This window comes from Micromys minutus, assembly GCF_963924665.1.
Source record: "Micromys minutus genome assembly, chromosome: 30".
NCBI lineage: Eukaryota > Metazoa > Chordata > Mammalia > Rodentia > Muridae > Micromys > Micromys minutus.
In genome coordinates this window covers 29183007-29196727 of record NC_137965.1, presented here as the reverse complement: position 1 = coordinate 29196727, position 13721 = coordinate 29183007, and the positions used below count along the sequence as shown (strand labels likewise).

Below are 13721 nucleotides of genomic sequence, written 5' to 3'. Positions count from 1 at the left end.
TTCATTTATCTTTTTTTTTTTTTGAGAGTTGTTATTTCGGTCCTGGGTTTTTTATAATTTCTAAGGAATTTGCAAATTGGTCTGTCTAACTCTATAAAGAATTGAGGTATAATTTTGATGGGGATTTCATTGAATCTGTACATTGCTTTAGGCAAGATGGCCATTATTACTATGTTGATACTTCTAATCCATGGCCATGGAAGACCTTTCCTTCTTCTGAAGTCTTTTTCAAGTTGTTTTGTAGATAATTGAAATTCTTGTCATACAGAATTTTCACTTGCTTAGTTAGTGTCACAACAAGATATTTTGTATTCTTTATTTATATTGTATTGTGAAGCATGTTGATTCTCTAATTTCATTCTCACCCTGTAGATCCTTTGGTTAGAAGCTAGTGTTTTGTTTGATATAATGTTATATAGAGTCACTTTGATGAATTTGCTCATCAGATGTAGAAGTTCTGTAGTGAAATTTGTTATCACTGAAATATATAATCATATCATCTGCAAATAGTGGTATTTTGACTTCATGTTGTCCAACATGTATCCCTTTGACCTCTTATTTGCTGTTTGATTGTTCTGGGTAAATACTTTGAGTACTATATTGAATGGGTAGGGAGAGAGAAAGTAACCTTCTTCACTCTCTGATTTTAGTGGCATTGCTTCACGTTTCTCACCATTTATCGCGATGTTGGCAACTAACAGGTTTGTTGTATATTACTGTTGCTATGTTTAAGTGTGCATCTTGTTTTCTTAATCTTTCCATGCCTTTACCATATATTGGGGTTGAATTTTGTTAAATCATTTCTCAGAAGCCAAAAAGATGATCATGTATTATTTTTTCCCTTTGAGTTTGTATATATAGTGGATTATATACACGGATTTTTACATATTGAACAATTCTTGCATCCCTGGAAAGAAACATATTTGAATATGGTGAATGATTTTGTTGATGTGTTCTTTAATTTGGTTTGCATGAATTTTGCCATGTATTTTTGCATCAATATTATTGAAGAAAATTTTTCTTAAGTTCCCTTTCTTAGGAAGGTATTTGTGGGGTTTATTGTTTAGGTTCAATTATAGCTTTGAAGATCAAGTTGTGTAGGATTTTCTGTCTCTTTTCTGTGGAATAGTTTGGAGAGTACTGATGTTAAATTTTCTATAATATCAGATGAAAATAAACACTCAATGCATCTGGTCAATGGCTTTTTAAGGTTTGGAGTCATTGTTAGCTGCTCGTATTTCTTTACAGAAACATTGCAATCTCATTAAGTCCCATTTCACAGTACTTGGTCTTAGAACTCAAACCATTGTTGCTCTGTTCAGGAAAATTTCCTCTGTGGCTATGTTATCTAAGGGTTCCCCTACTTTCTTTACTAATAGGTTCAGTGTACCTAGTTTAATGTGGAGATTTTTGATTAACTTGCAATTGAGCATTTTACAAGATGACAAGAAGGGGTCTATTTACTTTCTTTTATATGCTGAGTGCCAGTTGAGGAAAAAAAAAACATTTGTTTAAAAGGATGTCTGATTTCCACTTAATGTTTTCAGCTTCTCTGTCAAAAATTAAGTGCCCATATTCTGAGGGTTCATTTCTGAATCTTTTAATCGGTACCATTAATCAACCTGCCAATATCTCTACCTGTACCATGCAGTTTTTAACACAATTGCCTTGTAATATAGCTTGAAGTCAGAGATGGTGATTACCACAGATGATTTTGTTGTTGAGGATGGATTTTGATATTCTAGGTTTTTTTTTATTTTTTTTAATTCCAATGGAATACTACTCAGCCACCAGAAACAATGACTTGACCAAATTCTTAAGAAAATGGCTGCATCTAGAGAATATTATTCTGAGTGAGATAACCCAGTAACAAAAGAACAGACATAATAGGCAGTTACTGATAATGGGATGCTAACCCCAGAGGCTTGCACTGCCCCAGAAACAACTCACAGACTGTATAAAGTCCAAGAAATAAAGAAAACAAAACAAAACAAAACAAAACAAAAAAATCTTTATACAACAAGAAAACTTTGACTATTTCCATGTTACATTTTGTTTTACAAGTACTTTATGCTCATTGTAACTATTAAGATTTCAATGCATAATATCAAACCTTTAAAAAAATCAAGTTCTGACTAACAAATATATTCATACAGTTTTATGTAAAAATTATTTTAAAATCTGAAAAAAGTACTGACAAAAATGTATTGTATAATTTTATGCAAAAATTCTTAAAATCTGTACATTTCTCTTTGTTTTGTAAAATAAAGTTTTTAAAAAATGTGGCACAGAGTTAAACAAAAAATTCTCAACTGATGACTATCAATTGGCTAAGAAACATCTAAGGAAGTTATTGACATCTTTAGTGATCAGGGTAATGCAAATCAAACAACACTTACATTCCACCTTACAACAGTCAGAATGGCTAAGATCAAAAACTCTTATGACAGTAGATGCGGACAAAGATGGAGAGATAAAGTAACACTCCTCTATTGTTGGTGGGGCTGTAAGCTAGTACAACTATTCTGGAAATCAGTCTGGCAATACCTCAGAAAATTTGACATAGTCCTTTCTGAAGATCCAGTTATTCCACTTCTGGGCATATACCCACAGATGCTCTAACATACAATTATGACACATGTACCACAATGTTTATTACAGCTCTATTTATAATAGCCAGAAGCTGGAATTAACCCAGATGTCCTTCAGTAGAGGAATAGATACAAAAATTCTGGTATTTTTACACAATGGAATAGTACTCAGCTATTGGAAGCAATGACTATATGAAATTCCTTGAAAAATAAATGAATCTAGAAAATAAATTCCTGAGTGAGGTAACCCAGTCACAGAAGTGCAAACATAATATGCAGTCACTGACAATTGGATATTAGCCCCCAAAAGCTTTGAATATCCCAGAAACAACTCACAGGCCATATGAAGCTCAAGAAAAACAAAGGCCAAAAACTGAAAGCATTAGTCCTTCTGAGGAAAAAAACATATTGTATAGCTCCCACTCAGAGTATGATAGTTGTTGACTTTTTTTTTAAACAACTTTATTTTACAAAACAAAAATAAATGTACAGATTTTAAACATTTTTTGCTTAAAATTATACATATTTTGTCGGTACTTTTTTCAGATTTTATCATAATTTTTATATAAAACTATATGAATATATTTCTTAGTCAGTACTTGACTTTTTTCAAGGTTTGATTGTATGCCTTGAAAACTTAATAGTTACAATGAGCTAAAGTACATGTAAAATAAAATGTAACATGGAAATAGTTAAAGTTTTCTTGTTTTGTAAATATTTTTGGTTTTGTTTTGTTTTCTTTATTTCTTGGACTTCATACAGTCTCTGAGTTGTTTCTGGGGGAGTACAAGCCTCTGGGTTTAGCATCCCACTATCAGTGACTGCATATTATGTCTGTTCTTTTGTGACTGGGATATCTCACTCAGGATGATATACTCTAGATGCAGCCATTTTCTTAAGAATTTGGTTAAGTCATTGTTTCTGGTGGTTTAGTAATATTACATTGTGTATATATACCACAATTTTTGTATCCATTCCTCTTCTGAAGGACATCTGAGTTTGTTCCAGCTTCAGGCTATTATTAATAGAGCCGCTATGAACATTATGGTGCATATATCTTTGTTGTGTATTAAAGTGTCTCTGGGGTATATGCCCAGAAGTAGAATAGCTGGGTCTTCAGGTAGTACTATATCCAATTTTCTGAGTTATCGCCAGACAGATTTCCAGAGTGGTTGTATTAGCTTGCAACCCCACCAACAGTGGAGAAGTGTTCCTCTTTCTCCGCAGCCTCACCAGCATCTGCTGTCATCTGAGTTTGGATCTTCGCCAATCTGACTGGTGTGAGGTGGAGTCTCCGGGTTGTTTTGATTTGCATTTCCCTGATGGCTAAGGATGTGGAGCACTTCCTCAGATGTTTCTCGGCCATTCGGTGTTCCTCAACTAAAAACGTTTTGTTTAGCTCTGTACCCCATTTTTAAATGGGGTTATTTGATTCTCTGGTGTCTAGCTTTTTGAGTTACTTGTATACCTTGGATATTAGGCCTCTATCTGATGTGGTCTTGGTAAAGACCTTTTCCCATTCTCTTGGTTGCTGTTTTGTTTTCTTTACGATGTCTTTAGCCTTACAGAAATTTTGCAATCTCATTTAGTCCCATTTGTTAATCTTTGACCTTAGAGCTTGAGCCATTGGTGTTTTGTTCAGAAAATTTTCTCCTGTGCCTATGTGTTCTAAGGTTTTCCCTACTTTCTCATCTAATAGTTTCAGTTTATCTGGTTTAATGCGGAGATCTTTGATCCACTTACACTTGAGCTTTGGACAAGGAGATAAGAAAAAGTCTATTTTCATTCTTTTGCATGCTGAGTGCCAGTTGGACCAGCACCATTTGTTGAATAGGCTTTCCTTTTTCCATTGAATGTTTACTGTTCCTTTGTCAAAAATCAGGTGACCATATACATGAAGGCTAATTTCTGGATCTTCTATTCTATTCCATTGATCTACATGCCTATTTCTGTACCAGTACCATGCAGTTTTCAGCACAATTGCCTTGTAATAAAGCTTGAGGTCAGGGATAGTGATTCCCACAGATGTTTTCTTGTTGTTGAGAATGGATTTCGCTATTCTAGGTCTTTTGTTATTCCATATGAAATTGCACATTGATCTTTCCAATTCCATGAAGAACTGGGTTGGAATTTTGATGGGGATTGCATTGAATCTGTAGATTGCTTTTCGTAGGATGGCAATTTTTAAGATGTTGAATTTTCCAATCCATGAGCATGGGAGATCTTTCCATTTTCTGAGATCCTCCTCATATTATTTCTTTAGAGTTTTGAAGTTCTTTTCATACAGGTCTTTCACTTGCTTAGTTAGAGTTACACCAAGGTATTTCATAGATTTTGTGACGATTGTGAAGGGTACCTTTTCCCTAATTTCTTTTTCCACATATTTTTCCTTTGAGTATAGGAAGGCTACTGATTTGTTTGAGTTAATTTTGTATCCAGCCACTTTGCTGAACTTGTTTATCAGCTGTAGGAGTTCTCTGGTGGAATTTTTGGGTCACTCAAGTACACTATCATGTCATCGGCAAAGAGTGATGTTTTTATCTCTTTCTTTCTGATTTTTATCCCCTTGATCTCTTTTTGCTGTCTAATCCATAAGCTAAAAATATAGGTTTGTGTGAATTTTTGGTATTCAAAAATCATTATGTTTAATATATACACACACCAAGAAAATTTGAAGATTTCCATGTTATGTTCTGTTCTACATGTACTTTATGCTTATGAAAACTAGTAGATTTCTTTGCATAATTAAATCTTCTAAAATAATTATTTACGAACAAAATATACTCATATTATGATTTGCCAAAATGCCTTTAGAAATCTGTACATGTCTCTTTAAAAAAAATAAAGTTGAAAATAAAAAGATAGCTAAGCATAAGCCAGGGGATAGGGAGAGAACAAAGGGTCTAAAGGTTTTAAAAATTCAGGGAAGTGAAGGAGGTGATATTCAGCAAATACTGACTGTGATTGTAGAAAACAGCAATGCAGTCTTTTAAGAAAGAGTAAATAGTATAAAATGCCAGGTAGAAGATAGAAGGGAATATCTCAGGTGCAGAATATACCCTATAAAACATTGACACATCCCTTCCTGGGTGAACATGACTCCTAAGCAGACCTTGAGCACTGGTACTGCATCTAATCCCACAGCACCTAAAGGAAACCCATCATCAAGGTGCTTTATAACACCCAAAATGATATGTGAGGAGGAAACACTTTCTGGCCATATGCCTGGAATTACTGGGTCCATCTGGGACCAGGTAAAGAGAAGCCACCAGCCAACACGAGTCTTGTGTCCCTTCTGGTATGAGCCTGAGCCCTTACCTGACCTTGGAAGCTGATACTCTACCCAATCCCACAAGACACAGAAGAAAATCATCCAAGTTTTCTAGCATGTCCATGTCTAGTGGACCACTGTATCATAGGATCACAGATTGCAGAAACACAGAAATACAGTTATACTCTTAGGCACAAGATCACAGAGGAACCTAGACTCTCAGGAGATCAAACATCCAGGAGCAATGGAAATCTGGCACAACCAAAGACATCAGAAACATGGTCACAGTGAAAATCCAGTGTCTCCAAGACAGCTTGGATGCCAGGAGCTCTGACATATTCAGGATCCAAGCATCACAGTATTCCAGAATAACAAAGTCACACAGATACTTGAATACTGAAGAGTTCTAACACTATTAGGATCTCAAGAAAAATCACATCCAGTCAGATATAATTAGCACAGGTAGCACTAGAGAAAAGCAGAAAGTAAAAGGCAAGGACAAAAACATAAGCAACTGAAAACTAGGCTACATGATATCATCAGTACCCAGTTCTCCCCCTACAGCTAGTCCTAGTTATTCCATCACACCCGAAAAGCAAGATATGGATTTGAAATCATTTCTCATGATGATGATACAGACATGTGAAAAGACATTAATATCTGCTTTAAAGAAACAAGAGAGAACAGTAACAACCAGGAGAAGAAATTGAACAAAACAATTAAGAATCTAAAAATGAAAATTGAAAAAATAAGGACAAAAAGGCATCAATAGAGATATAAAATGTGGAAAAAAATCAAGAATCATAAAAGAAGAATCATACCAACTTAACACAAGAAAAAGAAGAAAAAAATCTCATGATCACAAGATATCATAGCAATCACTGAAACAAAAGTCAAAGAAAATGCAAAACTTTTCTAACCCAAATTATTGAGGAAATTGATAACACAATGGTAAAACCAAAACTAATAATAATTAGCATAGAAGAGACAGAAGATTTCTATCTTAAAGGATCAGTAAACATCTTCAATAAATTTACAAAAGAAAACTTCTCTGAACTAAAAAAGTACCAAGAACACACACAGAGTCTACATAACTCCAAATAGAGTGGACCTGAAGAGTAATTCTTTCTGTCACATAATATTAAAATCACCAAGTGGACAAAACAAGGAAACAATATTAAAGAGTAAGTGTAACATGTCAAGTAACATAAAAAGGCAGAGACCATTAAAGCTAATAGGTCCTAGACAGATGTCATTTAGACTCTAAGATAATATAAATAACAGACAAGGACAAACACAGTTGAACTCTAAATGTACAGAGATGGTTGTAATTTACATATGTGATGATAAAGATAAATTCAAACACTATATTTTCACAAGCTCAGCTCCATATCAGGTAATAAATGAAAATGTCTATCTAACACATTGAGAGAAACTCTACCCTAGGAAAAGCAATGAATAGAGTCTTCTTGCAAAAAAATAAAATAAAATAAAAGAAAGAAAGAAAGAAAGAAAGAAAAAAAGAAACTAAAGAAGATAGCAAACCACACATACTTCTATACCTTATATATAAAAAATACAGAAAACAAAAATAAAAATTTCCTATCATTTTTAAAATCATGTATTCAATTTCCTCCAAAAAGAGACAGACACTAAAATATGTAATATGTAAAAAGTCCCAGCAATTTGCTTCATGAAGGAAACACACTTCTGTGACAAAGACAGACACTCTTTGATAATAAGAGATAGGAAAACATTTTTTCCACAATATATTTCCAAGAAAAAACCTGGAATCACCATTCAAATATCAAATAAATTTGACTTTCAACCAAAATTTCTCAGATAAAAATATAGAAGGACACTTCATACAGATAAAAAGATAAATTAACCAAGATAAACTATTAATTCTGAATATCTATGCTCCCAATTAAAGGTTACTCAATTTATAAAAAAAAAAACTTTACTAGAGCTTAGATCATCCATTGCACCACATATAATAATAATGGGAAACATCAATGCCCCAGTCATTGTTGTGTTCATAAAACAATAGAGAAGAAATATATTTTGGTTCAGGTGTGGTCTGGTGTGCGGTAAAATGTTCTTCAGATAGTCAAAGCTGAGTCATCCGTTCATTTTGAAAGAGTTTGTTGAGGGCATGGGGAGTAGAGTTAAGAAGTAGTAGGAACATAAATTGGAAGAGATAAAGAGAGAGTCAAGGAGAAATACAGATAGATAGATGGATAGAGAGAGAGACAGAGAGAAATAGAAAGAGAGAGAGACAGAGAGAAATAGAAATAGAGAGAGACAGAGAGAAAGAGGCAGAGAGAGAAAGAGAGAGAGAGAGAGGCAGAGAGAGAGAGAGAGAGAGAGAGAGAGAGAGAGAGAGAGAGAGAGAGAGAGAGAGAGAGAGAAGAGAGAATAGAGGAGTAGAGCCTGGCCATGAATAAATGTGAAGATTGAGGGAAGAGAATGGGAGAGAGGAATGAAGGGTTAAAAAGAAAGAGCAGGAGCAAGAATGCAAGAGGATGAGAAAGAGAAAAGGGGAGGAAAAGCCCCTTCCACAGTGACTCAGACACAACTGTCTGTGGTCAGGTAATTGTCAGACAGAACTTAGACACACAGCTAACAGTTCGTAATGAAGAAAAATATGATGTCAATTTCCTCATTAGGAAAGGGTCACAGATACTACTTATGGCACCATCTTGACTTAAGAGATGAATTATCAGTATATCAACAAGTGAACCCATTATGGTGTCTACAAGAAGGTGAGGTATCTGACTTAATGACCAGTAGTGCCACATTCAGTATCTGCCATGGTGAGGTTTAATACCTTCCCTCAGACCTGCAGAATACAGGACAATTTGCAGCCAGCTGTTTGAATTCAGATCTATAAGCCATTCTCTTTCTCTTTTTCACGGACTCAATGCTGCACATTCTGAATTGTATGGGATAAACTGAATGTCTAAGTCCTGCACAAATTCTAGGTAAAGATTCTGTTGAAAAGAAGCTTCTGTATGTTGACTTTTTTCTTCATAGTCATTAGTAAGGGAAATTGACATAGGAGTTCTACTATCAAATGAAGAATTTTTTCTCAAATATTTGTCACCATATTTAAAAGGACACAGAAACACACACACACACACACACACACACACACACACACACACACACACACACAAACACTTACACACACAAACACGTACTTTTTCTGTCCAACTCAGCGAGGTGTAATTCTTGTCATGGCCTTAGTCATCCAAAGAGCTGAACATAAATCTGATAACCCCTTGTTTATTTCAGACTGACACTTTAATTCTCATTTACCTCAGCATTTCTTAATTTTCTTTTAGATACACTTATGCTAAGTAGAAAAGTGGAAGTAGGCTATTTCTTTTTCATTCTTAAAAACTAAAAGCATTGTTAACAACTTCCTATTAATTTATGAGCATAAATGTGTGGAAATATTCAGACATTTGGTATTCTTATTTCAATTTCTTCTAATGAGATTTCTTTGTCTTTCCACTTTCAGCATCATTTTTTGGAGGTCTGAGGATTCATTTCTGTAGTGATGTGGGTCCTACCTTGCAGAAATACCTATGATCAGAATCTTCTACTTTGGGCCAATGCATTTCTATATCATTTAAATACTCTGCCTCACAGAAAAAAAGTTTCCATTGTGCAGGTAGACACTAAATAATATCCATTTACCTTATCTTTACAAAAATAAAGATCAACATTTTTTAAAAATGGCCATCCTACCAAAAGCAATCTACACATTCAATGCAATCCCCATCAAAATTCCAACCCAATTCTTCATTGTGTTGGAAAGATCAATGTGCAATTTCATATGGAATAACAAAAGACCTAGAATAGTGAAATCCATTCTCAACAACAAGAAAACATCTGTGGGAATCACTATCCCTGACCTCAAGCTTTATTACAAGGCAATTATGCTGAAAACAGCATGGTACTGGTACAGAAATAGGCATGTGGATCAATGGAATAGAATAGAAGATCCAGAAATGAGCCCTCATGTATATGGACACCTGATTTTTGACAAAGGAGCAGTAAATATTCAATGGAAAAAGGAAAGCCTATTCAACAAATGGTGCTGGTCCAACTGGCACTCAGCATGCAAAAGAATGAAAATAGACCCTTTCTTATCTCCTTCTACAAAGCTCAAGTGTAAATGGATAAAAGAACTCCACATTAAACCAGATACACTAAGACTATTAGATGAGAAAGTAGGGAAAACCTTAGAACACATACGCACAGGAGAAAATTTTCTGAACAAAACACCAATGGCTCAAGCTCTAAGGTCAAAGATTAACCAACGGGACTTAATGGGATTGCAAAGTTTCTGTAAGGCTAAGGACATCGTCAAGAAAACAAAACGGCAGAAAAGTGAGCTTCACATCTGTGCTGGTTGTTCAATTTTGAGATAATTGCAATGAATTAAGTTTTCTAACTTCATTATCACTAAGAAACATTTCAGGAATAAACAAAAGTAGTTTTAAAGTAGTAGTAAATATATATGATTATGAATCAATAAAATTACAATTTAAACCAAGCAATAAACGTCCAGTTTAAAAACTAACATTAACATTGAACAGTTATGAGTATGTATAGGAACAACTATCTACCGGAAAATCATCCTTTCATAGGAAGGTGATGCATAGGTGTACTGCATGGTTCTAAATATACCTGCTTAGATCATAACCATTAACAATAGAACAAAAAATTCCTCTGCTAGTTCTGCTCCACAGGTTTGATTGTTTGTGAATATATTTAATCCAACTGGTTTCAATTATTAATGGTCCACATAATGTCTAAACGGGTTGTGCACATCTCAGCTGGGAATTATTAGTGTTACACACACTTTCTTCACTAAAGAGAGATCCTGGCTATGATTCTATCAGTATGGAAGCCAGAAAATGGAAAAAGAAACTTCTTCTGTCTACAATAAAGTGCAGTGTCTATAGAAACTTGTTGTAGCACCTTGATTCACTATCCACAAGCATGTGCATGCAAAATTTGTTACTTTTGTATGATTTGAAGTGTGTTTTTGCTTAATGTATATAATACTAGAAATCATTTTTTAAAGTCTATCTTTTGGCTCTTTTTTTTAATCAATCTTTGATCCCTTTCAAATTTAATCTTTTCTTTACTTTATAATTATGAGCATAGGCTCTTCAAAAATTTACTTATAAATTTTATGTTTTTCTCTGCCTCATGGATGCAAGACAATACTTTCTTAACCTCTTCACACCCACAATAATTTTACAATACAGATCATGCTTCTTCCTGTTGTGATACACAAAACTCTCTCTCTTCCTACCTACCTCCTCCTACCTTCATTCCACCCTCACTCTTTCTTTCACTTGCTCTCTCTCTCCCTCTCTCTCTGTCTATGCACACACACACACACACACACACATACACACATACACATAAACATATCTATATATATATATGTATAGATATGTGTGTGTATTATCTGTGCAGGTAAACATGCATACATGCCTATTTATATGTACATATACATACACACACATATATATACACATATATACATACTTATATACATACACCTATATACACATACATAATACAGAAATAAATATTTATTTATGTGAATTTATACACATACATTCACAAAACCACATACATACATAAACATCTAAACATATGTATACTTATACACACATACATAATACACAAATACACGTATATACATTTACACATATACATATACAAAGTCACATATGGACATATTCAGATACATGCATGTAAGCTCATACACATAAGCACATAGGAACATACACACACACACATATATACAACTATCATATACACATAAACATAGACATATAGACAGTACACACATACATATAAACATACAAACACATAAGCATAAACACACCTACACACATACACCATACTAATGCACACATAAACACATAGATAAACATATATATCACATGCATATAACACACACATATGTTTATGTAATTTCTTTATCACATATCTACAAAGCAAACCTGGTCCATCCTTTTAAGCCTTCCCTAGTGCCAAGAAGAATTTCAGTGTAAAATCATCTGCATCTATAAATGTATTTCCATTCAGGGCAAGCTCTTGTATAAAGGCAGATATTCCTTTGTTTCCTCCACTTACAAAATGCTGGATACTAAAAAGGCACTGACCTAAATGAACCTTTTCCAAATGGAGAATATATTTGACATAGTGAAATATAGATCTTAAAGTCTAAGTAGCAAAGTTCTCTGTCTTGGGGCACACTTTCTTTTTCTCAACCTTAATCAATTCTCAGTAACTGATACAAGATTTTGCTTGATAACTGCTTCTCTTTTTAAATCTGTCAGAAGAGACAAGACCTTATTAGTCTTTGTCTCACTTTTTTCTGTAGCAAGCAGAGCCTGATGCATGCTACCTTAACCTTTCATAAAGCTAAATCACATACAGTTTTACAGAGGCAATATTATCTCATAAACATCAGGGCCTATTGTGTGAATTCACAAAGCTTCTTAAGTACCTGTACACTGTACTAAGTTTAAGGTGAATTAGCATTTTTCTTATTTTATAATAAAAACAGTTCTATCTAACTCGTTGAAAAATTCATCAAGTGTCAAATCTCTTATTACCAGTTTTGCCAGGAATACATTTCCTTTTTTTTATTGTCTGATATTCATGTTGCAGTGTTTATTGCAAGCTAGGGTGAGGAATGATATGTATTTTTTTTTTTTTTTTAGATATCAGGTTCCGTGCTAAGGAGGGATTTTCTATGACATGTAGTTTCCTTCCTCGGTCTCTCTGATTCTTTCAATGTGTTTTAAGGTTTTGGCTCCTAGGAGAGCATAATTAACACAGAATAGAGGTATATTGTCACTTTCAATATCTCCATGTTAAATGGCAAGTCTACACTGTAGGTTCCTTTGTTATCATTAAGAATGAAATATTATCTGATCTATACATATGCAACTACATGAAAGAAGAAAAGTAAGAAGAATTGGAGCTGAGACATTATATTTTCAAACTAGCATGATCATTGCACTCTTCAAATCTTATCTGTAATCACCAGGAAAAGACTTACCTATTCTGTCATAGAAATATTTTTACTAGTGAATACCTTTCATATAATCATGAAGATTTTAATACTGTGTTTTGAATCAATGTACAATTTGGATATGATGAAGTGAACATGAATTCCAGTGTTTACGATGAAGAGATCATTGTATTTCAAATTTAAAAAAAAATGTGTTACTTCTAGTGAGAAGATATGTGTCAAATAATTACATAAACATTAATTGAGTTATATAGCTAGTCACATTCTCTAATGCCTATCACTTGTGCACTATATAATATATATATTATATAGTGTATATATTATATATATGTATATATTATATATATATAATATATATATATTAATATATAAAAAGATACATAGAATACACCCTTAATACTCCATCATGGATGAATGAAATATTTTAAGAGGATTCTCTTACATATGTATTTACAAGACTTCTGTATTTAACTATCTCTGAAGGAAAAAAATGAGAGGTTTTCTTCAGCATTATAGATACTAGCAAATTTCCCATGTTTATATCACTTTAATTAATTTCATCTATTCACATTGGATCAATAAATTAAAGAATTAATTAATTAAATATATATTGAAGGCTTAGTAGAGAAGATAGTCATTTAAGCTAATATAGATTCCATGATTATTTTCAAAATTTATATATATATATATGAAACGTTTGTCTCTGTAAAATTGTACTATCATAATAAAAAATCTAAGTAATTTCTAATTTACTGGTGTATTCCAGGTAATCTTTTCACTG

General features: G+C 33.5%; 1 pseudogene across 1 annotated transcript in view; it reads left to right on the top strand.

The window, feature by feature from the left end:
* The first annotated feature begins 5686 nt into the window (after positions 1-5686).
* LOC308439950 (vomeronasal type-1 receptor 4-like) overlaps positions 5687-13721 on the top strand; it is a 36779-nt pseudogene continuing 28744 nt past the window's right edge. Inside the window, exon 1 of the transcript in view lies at positions 5687-5889. The product of the transcript in view is annotated as a vomeronasal type-1 receptor 4-like (transcript). The remainder of the gene's footprint in view (positions 5890-13721) is intronic.